Raw genomic sequence first — 11,952 nt, forward strand, 5'->3', positions numbered from 1 at the left:
CTTTTCTTGTCTCCCCCAACTAGAGGGGGAGCATCTTCATCTTCCTCCTCGTCTTCGGGGGAGGAGTGCGTCATGGAATTATCGGACGATGAGTCCGATAATACCTGGCGTCGGGAACTCTTTCGGGTTCCCTTGGCCTTCTTGGTCTTCTCCGGCACCTTGTAAGGAGCCGGAGTCAGCATCCCCGTCAGGAGAGCGTCCACAGTGTCTTCGGGCAGAGGGGCCGGACAGTTAATCTACCCCGACGTCTCCACCCAGTCTCGTCAAAGGCATGGAGCTCAGACCCTGCACATGATTAAGCTAGGGGAAATAAAATATCCTACCGGACGTATAGAACTCACCGAATGTGCTTGGCGCTTCGGTGAGAGAGGGAGGGACCTCGGCGCCCTTGAATAGCACCCTCCAGACGTCTTTGTGCGTCGTGTCGAAGAGCTCGCTCAGAGTCTGGTGCTGGGCCGGATAGAACTACCACAGGTTGAAATCCCGTTGTTGACACGGGAGGATCCGGTGGATGAGCATGACCTGGACTATGTTGACAAGCTTGAGCTTCTTGCTTGCCATATTCTGGATACATTTTTGGAGTCCGTCCAGCTCCATCGATGAACCCTAGGACAGACCCTTCTCTTTCCAGGAGGTGAGCCGCGTGGGGATTCCGGATCGAAACTCGGGGGCAGCCACCCAGTTGGTGTCGCGCGGCTTGGTGATGTAGAACCACGCCGATTGCCACCCCTTTATGGTCTCCACGAAGGAGCCTTCGAGCCATATAACATTGCGCATCTTGCCCACCATGGCTCTGCCACATTCTACTTGTTGGCCACCCACCACCTTCGGCTTGATATTGAAGGTCTTTAACCACAGGCCGAAGTGGGGCCGGATGCGGAGGAAAGCCTCACACACGACTATGAACGCCGAAATGTTGAGGATGAAGTTGGGGGCCAGATCGTGGAAATCCAGCCCGTAGTAGAACATGAGACCACGGACGAATGGATGGATGGGAAACCCCAGTCTGCGGAGGAAGTGGTGGAGGAAAACTACCATCTCGTGAGGTTCAGGGGTAGGAACGATCTGCCCCGCAGCGGGCAGCCGATGCGCGATATTCGCGTCTAAGTATCCGGCTCTGCGCAGCTTCTTGATGGGTCCCTCCGTAACGGAGGAAGCCATCCATTTGCCTCCCGCTCCGGACATGGTTGGAGAAGGTTGAGGGGAAGGATGTGGACTTGGGTGTTGGAGCTCGAGTGCGCAAGAATGGATGAGCAAGGAGGAAGAAGGCGTGGGTAGAAAAAGGCTAAACCTTGTCCCTTTATAAGGGCGGCCGAAACTATGCACCCCCACTAGCCTGATAAAACTCGCTTATCCCCCAAGCGCCGTAATCGATGGCGCGGTTGGGTTACCCACGCCCGTATTGATGAGAATCCCGTAATAAGGGGAACACGATCTCTGCTTTGACAAGATGTGTCAAGAAACTGCCTCGCATTATGTGCGGGGCTAGTTAAAGGAAACAGTTCGAATAATCACCGGGCCATGGCATAATGTCATGTTGCCAAAACAAGTTAGCAGATTAGATTTGTGGAAATATTATTCTCTCTATGGTGGTATGTGGAACTTATTTTGCAGGGTCAGACACCATCCTTGTATTCAAATTCTTCTATGGTGTATTAGGAGGAGGAACCCGCCTTGCAATGCCGAAGACAATACTGCGCGCCGGACTCATCGTCATTGAAGCCTGGTTCAGGGGCTACCGAGGGAGTCCTGGATTAGGGGGTCTCCGGACAGCCGGACTATATCCTTTGGCCGGACTGATGGACTATGAAGATACAAGATTGAAGACTTCGTCTCGTGTCCGGATAGGACTCTACTTGGCGTGGAAGGCAAGCTAGGCAGTACGGATATGTATATCTCCTCCTTTGTAACCGACCTTGTGTAACCCTGGCCCCCTCCGGTGTCATATAAACTGGAGGGTTTTAGTCCGTAGGACAACATACAATCATACCATAGGCTAGCTTCTAGAGTTTAGCCTCTCTGATCTCGTGGTAGATCAACTCTTGTAATACTCATATCATCAAGAATAAATCAAGCAGGACGTAGGGTTTTACCTCCATCAAGAGGGCCCGAACCTGGGTAAAACATTGTGTCCCCTGCCTCCTGTTACCATCCGCCTTAGACGCACAGTTTGGGAGCCCCTACCCAAGATCCGCCGATTTTGACACCGACAATAAGGTCTAAACTTATCACAAGCAAATACAACTGCTAAGAATTCTTTTTCAGTAGTAGCATAATTTGTTTGAGCATTGTCTAGAGTTTACTAGCGTATTGAATAACATTTAGTTTCTTATCAACTCTTTGTCCTAGAATAGCACCTACAGCATAATCACTAGCATCACACATAATTTCAAAGGGTAAATTCCAATCAGGTGGCTGAACAATAGGTGCAGAAATCAATGCTTTCTTAAGTATTTCAAATGCTTCTACACAATCATCATCAAAGACAAATGGTATATCTTTTTGTAATAAATTAGTCAGAGGCCGAGAAATATTTGAGAAGTCCTTAATGAACCTCCTATAAAAACCGGCATGACCAGGGAAACTTCTTATACCTTTGATGTCCTTGGGACATGGCCTCTTTTCAATAGCATCAACCTTGGCTTTATCAACTTCAATACCTCTTTCAGAAACTTTATGCCCCAAGACAATACCTTCATTCGCCATAAAGTGGCACTTTTCCCAATTCAAGACAAGATTAGTTTCTTCACATCTCTGCAAAACTCGATCAAGGTTGCTAAAGCAATCATCAAAAGAAGATCCATAGACGGAAAAGTCGTCCATGAAAACCTCACAAATCTTTTCACAAAAGTCAGAGAATATAGCCATCATGCATCTTTGAAAGGTAGCAGGTGCATTACATAAACCAAAAGGCATACGTCTATAAGCAAAAGTACCAAAAGGGCATGTAAAAGTAGTATTTGATTGATCTTTGGCTGACACAGGTATTTGAGGGAAACCAGAATAACCATCTAGAAAGCAAAAATGTGTATGTTTAGATAATATTTCTAGCATTTGATTGATAAAAGGTAAGGGGTAATGATCCTTTTTAGTAGCCTTATTTAATTTGTGGAAGTCAATTACCATCCTATAACCTGTAATAATTCTTTGAGAAATCAATTCATCTTTATCATTAGGAACAACAGTAATACCTCCCTTCTTAGGGACACAATGGACAGGGCTTACCCACTGACAATCGGCAACGGGATAAATTATACCTGCCTCAAGGAGCTTTAGTATCTCCTTTCTTACCACTTCTTTCATTTTAGGATTCAGTCGGCGTAGATGGTCACGAACTGGTTTAGCATCTTCTTCCAAATTAATTTTGTGTTGACATAGAGTGGGACTAATGCCCTTAAGATCATCAAGAGTATACCCAATAGCAGCACAGTGCTTCTTCAGAGTTTTCAATAATCTCTCTTCTTCATGTTCTGAAAGGTTTGCACTAATAATAACAGGATATATCTTTTTCTCATCAAGATAAGCATATTTAAGAGTATCAGGTAACGGTTTAAGCTCAAACATGGGATCACCCTTGGGTGGAGGAGGATCCCCTAGGATTTCAATAGGTAAATTGTTTTTCATAATAGGCTCCTATTTAAAGAATACTTCATCTAATTCCCTTCTTTCATTCATAAACGTATCATTTTCATGGTCTAGCAAATATTGTTCTAAAGGATCACTAGGAGGTACGACAATAGAAGCAAGGCCAATAATTTCATCCTTACTAGGTAATTCTTCTTCACGGTGTTGTCTACTAAATTTAGAAAAATTAAATTCATGAGTCATATCATCTAAACCGATAGTAACAACATCTCTTTCGCAATCTATGGTAGCATTAACAGTATTTACGAAGGGTCTACCAAATATAATGGGACAAAAGATATCTTGTGGGGAACCAAGAACAAGAAAATCAGCAGGATATTTAGTTTTCCCACACAAGACTTCAACATCTCTAATAATTCCCATTGGTGAAATAGTATCTCTATTGGCAAGTTTAATTGTGACATCAATATCTTCCATCTCAGCAGGTGCAATATCATGCATAACTTCTTGGTATAAGGAATAAGGTATTGCACTAGCACTAGCACACATATCACATAAGCCATGATAACAATGATCTCCTATTTTAACAGAAATAAGAGGCATGCCTACCACAGGTCTAGGTTTATCTTTATCATGGGGTTTAGCAATTCTAGCAGTTTCATTACAGAAATAAATAACATGCCCATCTATGTTATCGGACAAGAGATCTTTAACAATAGCAATATTAGGTTCGACTTTAACTTGCTCAGGAGGTGTATATGTTTTAATATTGCTTTTACGAACTACAATTGAAGCTTTAGCATGATCCTTTATCCTAACAGGGAAAGGTGGTTTCTCAACATAAGAAGTAGGAACAATAGGATCATTATAATTGATAGTCTTTTCTTCAACTTTAATAGGTGCAGCTACTTTTACTTCTATGGGAGGATGATATTTAAACCACTTCACCTTGGGGAGATCAACATAAGCAGCAAAAGATTCACAGAAGAGGCTACTATCTCAGGGTCAAGTCCATATTTAGTGCTAAATTTACGAAAAATATCGGTATCCATAAAAGATTTAACACAATCAAAACTAGGTGTTATACCTGACTCCTTACCATTGTCGAGGTCCCAATCTTCAGAGTTGTGTTTAATTCTTTCCAATAAATCCCATTTGAATTCAATAGTCTTCATCATAAAAGAGCCAGCACAAGAAGTATCAAGCATGCTGCGATTGTTACCAGAAAGCCGAGCATAAATTTTTTGAATAATCATTTGTCTTGAGAGCTCATGATTGGGGCATGAATATAACATTGATTTAAGCCTCCCCCAAGCTTGAGCAATGCTTTCTCCTTCGCGAGGCCAAATATTATATATATAATTGCGATCACGATGAACAAGATGCATAGGATAAAACTTCTGATGAAATTCCAATTTCAATCGTTTGTAATTCCAAGACCTCATATCATCACATAGCCTATACCATGTTGATGCATCTCCCCTCAAAGATAAAGGGAAGACCTTCTTCTTAACAACATCTCCGGGAACACCTGCAAGCTTAAATAATCCACAAACTTCATCCACATATATCAGATGTTCATCAGGATGTTTTGTTCCATCTCCTAAAAAAGGATTAGCTAGCAGTTTTTCTATCATACCCGAAGGAACTTCAAAGCAAGCATTTTCATTTTCAGTAGGTTGAGGAGCAACTCTTTGCTCTACTGGTCGGGGTGAAGATACCCCGAACAAGCCCCTCAGAGGATTACTTTCCATAGTAACAAGTGATAGTAAATTTCAGCACACTATATAAATTTTTCCTTACCAAATTCTACCTACCAAAGGCGCTTCACTCCCCGTCAACGACGCCAGAAAAGAGTCTTGATGACCCACAAGTATAGGGGATCTATTGTAGTCCTTTCGATAAGTAAGAGTGTCGAACCCAACGAGGAGCAGAAGGAAATGATAAGCGGTTTCCAGCAAGGTATTCTGTGCAAGTACTGAAATAAGTGGTAACAGATAGTTTTGTGATAAGATAATTTGTAACGAGCAACAAGTAACAAAAGTAAATAAGGTGCAGCAAGGTGGCCCAATCCTTTTTGTAGCAAAGGACAAGCCTGGACAAACTCTTATATGATGTAAAGCGCTCCCGAGGACACATGGGAATATTGTCAAGCTAGTTTTCATCACGTTCATATGATTCACGTTTGGTACTTTGATAATTTGGTATGTGGGTGGACCGGTGCTCGGATACTGCCCTTACTTGGACAAGCATCCCAATTATGATTAACCTCTATTGCAAGCATCCTCAACTACAACAAAAGTATTAAGGTAATCCTAACCATAACATGAAACATATGGATCCAAATCAGCCCCTTACGAAGCAACGCATAAACTAGGGTTTAAGCTTATGTCACTCTAGCAACCCATCATCTACTTATTACTCCCCAATGCCTTCCTCTAGGCCCAAATAATGGTGAAGTGCCATGTAGTCGACGTTCACATAACACCACTAGAGGGGAGACAATAACTACTCACAAAGCATAAACATGTTCATAACCAGAGGGGTATTAATATGCATATAGGATCTGAACATATGATCTTCCACCAATTAAACCAACTAGGATTAACTACAAGGAGTAATTAACACTACGAGCAACCTACTAGCGCCAATCCCGGACTTGAAGACAAGAATTGGATACAAGAGATGAACTAGGGTTTTGAGATGAGATGGTGCTGATGAAGATGTTGATGGAGATTGCCCTCTCCTGATGAGAGGAGCATTGGTGATGACGATGGTGATGATTTCCCCCTCCGGGAGGGAAGTTTCCCTGGCAGAACAGCTCCGCCAGATCCCTAGATTGGTTCCGCCAAGGTTCTGCCTCGTGGCGGTGGAGTTTCGTCCGAGAAGATGGCTTATGATTTTTTTTCCCATCGAAAGACTCCATATAGAAGAAGATGGCCACCGGAGGGCCACCAGGGGGCCCACGAAGCTTGGGGGAGTGCCCCGGTATCGTATCGCCCCCCACCCTCGTGGGAAGGGTGTGGCCCCCTGGTGAAGTTCTTGCTCTCAGTATTTTTTATATATTTGGAAAACATCTTCCGTGAAGTTTCAGGACTTTTGGAGTTGTGCAAAATAGGTCTCTAATATTTGCTCCTTTTCTGGCCCAGAATCCCAGCTGCCGGCATTCTCCCTCTTTATGTAAACCTTGTAAAATAAGAGAGAATAGGCATAAGTATTGTGACATAATGTGTAATAACAGCCCATAATGCAATAAATATCGATATAAAAGCATGATGCAAAATGGACGTATCATGAACCACCACCAGTCATTAAATATCTAGGGACTCCAAACCTTGGGAAAATAACTTCTTTAAGCATTTTAATATAGGTGTTGTGATCAACACTACTAGTTGGAATAGCTTCTACCCACTTAGTAACATAATCAACAACAACCAAAATATGAGTATACCCATTAGAGGAAGGAAAGGGTCCCATGTAATCAAATCCCCAAACATCAAATGGTTCGACAGCAAGTGAATAATTCATAGTCATTTCTTGACGCTTACCGATATTACCTATTCTTTGACATTCATCACAAGATAAGACAAACTTGAGAGCATCCTTGAAGAGAGTAGGCCAATAAAACTCAGATTGCAATACCTTGTGAGGAGTACTGTCTCCCGCATGATGTCCTCCATAAGCTTCGGAGTGACATTTCCATAGGATTTGTCCCTGTTCATGCTTAGGTACACAATGTCTAATAATACCATCTACTCCTTTATAAAGATGTGGGTCATTCCAGAAGTAATGTCTTAAATCATAGAAGAATTTTTTTTCTTTTGTTGGTATGTGAAACTATGTGGTAAATATTTAGCAACAATGTAATTAGCATAGTCAGCATACCAAGGAGTGTTATGGGAAACATTTATTGCAGCTAATTGCTCATCGGGAAAACTATCATCAATAGGTAGTGGATCATCAAGGACATCCTCCAACTTAGACAAGTTATCAGCCACGGGGTTCTCTGCTCCTTTTCTATCAGTGATATGCAAATCAAATTCTTGTAGCAAGAGAACCCATCGAATAAGCCTAGGTTTTGCATCTTTATTTTCCATAAGATATTTTATAGCAGCATGATCGGTGTGAACAATAACTTTAGAGTCAACAATGTATGATCTAAATTTATCACAAGCAAACACCACTGCTAGAAATTCTTTTTTAGTAGTAGCATAATTTCGTTGTGCACTGTCTAAAGTTTTACTAGCATAATGAAAAACATTCAATTTCTTATCAACTCTTTGTCCTAGAACAACACCAACAGCATAATCACTGGCATCACACATAATCTCAAAAGGCAAGTTCCAATCAGGTGGTTGAACAATAGGTGCAGAAATTAAGGCGTTCTTGAGTGTTTCAAAGGCTTCTAAACAATCATCATAAAAAATAAAAAGGAATATCCTTTTGCAAAAGATTTGTAAAAGGCCTAGAAATTTTAGAAAAGTCTTTGATAAATCTCCTATAGAAACCAGCATGACCAAGGAAACTACGAATACCATTGATATCTTTAGGACATGGAATTTTGTCAATTGCATCAACCTTAGCTTTGTCCACCTCAATACCTCTTTCAGAAATTTTATGGCCCAAAACAATACCTTCATTAACCATAAAGTGGCACTTCTCCCAATTCAAGACAAGATTTGTTTGCTCACATCTCTGTAAAACTCGATCAAGATTGCTTAAACAATCATCAAAAGACTTCCCATAAATAGAAAAGTCATCAATGAAGACCTCAACAATCTTTTCACAAAAGTCAGAGAATATAGCAGTCATACATCTTTGAAAGGTAGCAGGTGCATTGCATAAACCAAAAGGCATACGTCTATAAGCATAAGTTCCAAAAGGACAAGTAAAAGTGGTCTTTTCTTGATCAGGTTGAGAAACAGGTATTTGTTAAAAAACAGAATATCCATCAAGGAAGCAAAAATGTGTGTGCTTAGATAATCTTTCTAGCATTTGATCAATAAAAGGCAAAGGGTAATGATCTTTTCTAGTTGCTTTGTTTAATTTTCTAAAATCAGTTACCATTCTATAGCCTGTAACAATTCTTTGTGGAATGAGTTCATTCTTATCATTAGGAACAACGGTAATTCCTCCTTTCTTAGGAACACAATGAACATGACTTACCCATCTACTATTAGTTATAGGATAGTGTAACATCCCAAATTTTCAATTTGGAATGTTATACATAGATCATTCTTGTATATCATATTTTATTGCATTTCATCTTGCGATCCTCGAAATCCTAAGCAACTCAAGGACCCTCGGAGAGAGTTGGGGATTTCCCCGGTTTTCAAATTTGATTTTATCAAATTTTGAAACGAGGATTTTGGTTTCAATTATTTTTCTCTCCGAAAATATTTCATATTAAAATATATGAGAGGAGATAATATGAATTCTCCAAAAAAAATGGAATATTGGAGGAAAAATATTAAAATCAATATTTGTTTTTATTTGGATTTTATTGCAATTTTGTTTGCATTAGAAAAATTGCACGTTTTCAAAATTGCATTTTAGGGCCAAGAAAATGTTCATCTCGTTCTAAATATTTCATTTAGACGGCGAAAATTTGTTTTGGCATTTTTAGTTTTTTATTTTATTTTCTAGGATTTTTCTTAGTTCCGACGGAATTATTTGAAAAAAAGTTTCCGGACCAAGCTGGGCCGAAGCCCAGCCGGCCCGTCCCGCCGCCATCTCCCTCACGCGTGCCGCCGTGCACAACACGGACACTGAGGGGAGTCTGAGCCGGAGTCCTCCCCGGGCGCCCCCTCACCCCTTTAAATGCCGCCACCAACACCCCGCCTCGCCACCACCACCACCGCCACCCCTGCCGCCCGCAGCCCGCGCCGCCGCCTGCCGCCGCCCGCCAGCCCCGCCGGAGCCGCACCCCGCCGGATCCGACGAGGTAGCGCACCGTCACCATTGGTTTTTTTTTGAGAAAATTGATTTGGTTTTTTTAGAAAACCCTAACTCGTTTTTTTCGATTCGCCGGTTTTTTTCTGGTTTTTCTTTCGTCCGGACGTTCGTTTTAGCGAATGGTTTTCGCTCTTCGCTCGTTAGTTATAGATAACGAACGCTCGTTCGTTAGCCTGTTCGTCAGTTTTCTTTTATCAGATTTTTTCGCGGTTATTTCTGATCGCGATTTCTGATCCGATTTTCGTTCTAGTTTATCTTTTCGCTCGTTAGTCGGAATCAGGTGATTCAAGTGCCTAGATCTTCGTATCGAGACCCTCTTTCTGTTTAATCAACTTGAACAAGTTTTTGCTACTGTAAAATTTGACCTAGGTCTAGATTAGTAAACGGATCTTGTTTTTTCGCCGTTTGAGTTTCATTGCTCCGTTTGATTTGATTCTTTTTGCAAACCGGAGTTCTTAAGTTGAACTTTCTGGTTAGATCTTCTTATTTGAGATTTATCCATGCTTCTTAGCTTGATTGCTTATGTATGCTATTGTTTGTTTGCGATAGAATTCCCGGAGTGCGAAGCGTGTTATTTGGAGTCTCTAGGTTACGCGGATCGTCAGCAAGGCAAGTAACACTTTGATCATACCCCTTTATCACCCAGTTTTTATGCATTAGTTCCAATCCTCAAACATTGCATGGTTAGGATGGCATTAACATGTGGGTTGGGAAGTAGTTGATGAGGTAGAACCTATTACCCTGTTACATTCAAACCCTTGGGAGTTACTCTTACGAATTGCTTATATTGCTATGTTATGCTCGTAGACGAGGTTTGGGTGAGTGAAATCCATGACAGATGTGAGATTGATACTTAATGGTTCAACTTAAGGTGGCAACTTAAATACACATCTGGGTGGATTGAGGCACCTGGAGTACCCAGTGTTGCCTGTATTTATTTGGAAATCCCAGAGTACCCGTGTGATCTTCCTATGGACCGCCACCAAGGCTCAAAGGGAACTAAGATTATTCATGCTAGAAACTTCCGTGTGCAGCCACAACCTATTATGGACTCTAGCATAGTTGAGTAAGTTACGTGAAGCTCTTGAAGAGGTGGATCAGCAAGTAGTGGGATTGTAGATTTGGTATGGTCTGCCCGGAGTAAAGAGTTAATGTTACTGAAAGACTGTGTCTCGATCATCCGTTTCTCAAACACCATGTAGTGCAAGATATTCAATGGAGGCGATCGAGTCTTGTGGGGAAAAGTGCGCAAACCTCTGCAGAGTGTACAAACTAATCATGTTAGCCATGTCCCCGGTTATGGACAATCTTGAGTATCTAGTACTTGGAGTATCTTAAGTATCTCATCACCCTAAATTAATATTGTTGGGTTGTTAAATTACCTTAATTGGGATTGAGTTGGAGGAACCTTCTCAATGATGTTTCAACTACCATGATAGTTAAATTAAAATCTATTCCTTTGTTGTGGGAAAAAAATTGGCTTTTCGCAAAAACGGTAACCATAGAGCTTTCCACCAGCCAAATATGCATGTAGTGATAGCCTTATTCTGTTCTTGCTCTACTGTGTTACTTTGCCAGCATATTCCATGTGCTGACCCGTTTTCGGGCTGCAACGTATTATGTTGTAGACTTTTCAGACGAGGAGTAAGGTTCGTTAGGCCGTTGCCGTGCAGCTCAGCTATGCCGTTGGAGTTGACGGACTCACTTTATCTTCCAAGCCTTTCGCTGTTATCGTATTAGATGGCCTTAAGCCATATTTATTGTAATAAGTTCTCTTTGGAGACATTCGATGTAATAAGTGTGTGATTGCTACTCTGTTATAAATCCTCGAGTACTGTGTGTGTCAGCATTACCGATCCAGGGATGACACTGAAGCACAGAGACTTGACCGTCTGAGGTCGGGTCACTACAGATAGATTATACCTGTTTCCAGAAGTTTTAATATTTCTGTTCTTACCACTTCTTTCATCTTCGGATTTAACCAACATTGGTGATCAACAACGTGTTGGGGAACGTAGTATACAAAAAATTTCCTATGATCACGCAAGATATATCTAGGAGAAGCATAGCAACGAGCGGGGAGAGTGTGTCCATGTACCCTCGTAGATCGTAAGCGGAAGAGTTTAGTAACGCGGTTGATGTAGTCGAACGTCTTCGCGATCCAACCGATCCAAGTACCGAACGTACGGCACCTCCGTGTTCAGCACAAGTTCAACTCGATGACGTCCCTCGATCTCTTGATCCAGTTGAGGACGAGGGAGAGTTCCGTCAGCATGACGGCATGGCGACGGTGATGATAAAGTTACCGGCGCGGGGCTTTGCCTAAGCACTACGACAATATGATCGAGGTGTGTAACTATGGAGGGGGCCACCATACACGGTTAAGAGAAAATTGCGTGTTCTAGGGTGCCC

The sequence above is a fragment of the Triticum dicoccoides genome, chromosome 4A (genome assembly GCF_002162155.2).
Source record: "Triticum dicoccoides isolate Atlit2015 ecotype Zavitan chromosome 4A, WEW_v2.0, whole genome shotgun sequence".
Taxonomy (NCBI): domain Eukaryota; kingdom Viridiplantae; phylum Streptophyta; class Magnoliopsida; order Poales; family Poaceae; genus Triticum; species Triticum dicoccoides.